The sequence below is a fragment of the Osmia lignaria genome, unplaced genomic scaffold (assembly GCF_051020975.1).
Source record: "Osmia lignaria lignaria isolate PbOS001 unplaced genomic scaffold, iyOsmLign1 scaffold0052, whole genome shotgun sequence".
Lineage (NCBI taxonomy): Eukaryota > Metazoa > Arthropoda > Insecta > Hymenoptera > Megachilidae > Osmia > Osmia lignaria.
Genome location: NW_027478193.1, coordinates 160,001 through 162,500, shown reverse-complemented (window position 1 = coordinate 162,500; position 2,500 = coordinate 160,001). Strand labels below are relative to the sequence as shown.

General features: G+C 46.7%; 1 pseudogene; it reads left to right on the top strand.

The window, feature by feature from the left end:
- Window positions 1-2,500, top strand: part of LOC143307380 (large subunit ribosomal RNA) — a 7,597-nt pseudogene that overhangs the window by 3,140 nt on the left and 1,957 nt on the right.

Here is a 2,500-nt window from a genome sequence, read left to right as displayed (position 1 = left end):
GGGGGCCCTCAGGCTCCACCGGCCCGACAACAACTTCCGATAATCTGGGAACTAATGACACCGAATTCTACATATGCGAATTCCCGGGCTGCGGTCGTCCATTCCAGACCTTAAGAGGCCGTGGCGTACACCAACAACGTACGCATAAAAATTGGTATGATGAACGGCAAGTAGAGAATATCTACTCGACAAAGGCACCGTGGAGTGCCGAAGAACTAGCCCTCCTGGCACGGCAGGAGGCTAAACTTACTCTTGATGGCGTCAGATTTATTAATCAAGAACTGATGCCCTTCTTTCCGAACCGCACTCTGGAGGCCCTTAAAGGCCAAAGGAAGCAGCCAAGGCACAAGAGCAAAGTACTTCAATACCTTGCAGAAATGCGGGATGAAGCTTTGCTGCCAGAACAACCAGCAGTTAGTAACGAAACTAACGAGCAGAGTACTAACCTAAAAGCCTTGGTCAGTGAACTCTTTGCAAACCTCCCACCTCTGGAGGATCAAACTGACTTTCATGCCGACTATTTAGATCGGATCTGTAAAGGGGTATCCACATGGTCACCCAATAGAATATTTGAAGAGCTGACGGCTTACCTATTATTGGTTTTTCCACCTACAACCAATAACAATAAACAGCCTCCGAGGAGGTCACGTTGCTCCTCGCTGACAAAGAGGCAAGCCCGTCGGGCTGACTATGCAATTACTCAAAGAGCATGGGCAAGAAATCCTTGTAATTGCCTTAGAACCATTCTTAAGGGTAAAGCCCAAGAGAATCCACCACCAAAAATTGATATGGTTCAATACTGGCAGACCCTAATGACGGATGGGACCAATGTATCCCCTGGGGTCAATGATAAACGACCTGCGCTGACCGATCTATGGAGTCCTATAACTCCCTCGGAAATCAAAGCGTCCTTTCCGGAAGGTAATACCTGTCCGGGTCCGGATGGCCTTACAGTTCGACAATTAAAAGCTATTCCACTTGATATCCTTAGTCGAATCTTTAATCTGTTTATGATCAGTGGAAAACTACCAGCACATTTGCTCAAGGCCAAGACTACATTAATACCGAAAAAGGACAAAGCTTGTTCACCTGAGGATTATAGGCCCATTACGGTCCAGTCAATCATGACCAGAGCCTACCACAAGGTTCTGGCCAAGCGCATGACTAATATGGTCGTCCTAGACCAGCGGCAAAAAGCATTTCTTCCCAAGGATGGATGCGCCGAGAACATTTTTGATCTCGATCTAATTTTGAAATATCACCGGCAAAACTTTAAGCCATTGTACATGTTGTCAATTGACATTGCAAAAGCGTTTGACTCTGTCTCACACACTACAATCAGAGACACTTTAACGGTAATGGGCATTCCGGCCCCAATGATTGAATACATCATGTACACATATGAAAATGGCTCAACTAAACTAAAATGTGATGGCTGGGAATCCGATGAGTACCAACCCACTCGAGGGGTCAAGCAAGGCGATCCTCTCTCGCCTATCATTTTCAATATGGTTATCGATAGGCTTTTACGACTTATACCACCTGAAGTCGGAGTGGATATTGGAGGAATCCATTTTACGGCCGCCGCGTTTGCGGACGACCTTTTATTTTTCGCATCTTCACCGAATGGCCTCCAAGAAACGATCAATATTGCATCGGCATTCTTGACACAGTGCGGACTTCAAATAAATGCGACAAAGTCGTTCACTGTGTCCTTACGAAATGTGCCTCACATGAAAAAGTCAGTTGTTGATGGCAAAACTAAATTCACATGCTTTAACCGCCAACTTCCATCTCTTCAACGTGAGGATGAATGGAAATATCTGGGCGTTCCCTTTACACCTGAGGGACGAACAGTAGTCCAGCCGGAGAAGCAGCTGGAAGATGCTCTAGATAGGCTCACTAGAGCCCCTTTAAAGCCTCAACAAAGATTGTTTGGCTTGCGTGTCATGGTACTGCCTGGTCTTTACCATCTACTGACCTTGGGCTACACAACACTTAGTCGTCTTAAAAAGATTGACACTATGACGCGTGCCGCTGCGCGCAAATGGCTATCTCTGCCACATGACACGCCAAATGCATTCTTTCATGCTGATGTTAAAGACGGTGGCCTTTCTATACCATCTATGAGATGGCTTATGCCTCTCCATCGCAGAGTGAGATTACTCAACCTCTCCAAGGGCAGTCAGAGAACTGACCCTTATCTCTCTCTCGAAATTCAAAAGGCCACACGCCGCCTAACAGAGAACCGCACCATTATCGAATCAGCGGAACAACTGAAGGCTAAATGGGCTAACTTGCTCCATTCTTCCAATGATGGACGTGCCCTCAAAGAATCAAGCAAGGTGCCCTTCCAACATCGATGGGTCACCGAGGGCAACCGCCTCCTAAGCGGTAAAGATTATTTAAATATGATTAAATTACGCATCAATGCCATGCCGACCAAGAGCAGAACATCACGAGGTCGTGGTACCAACCGTACCTGCAGAGCAGGCTGTCA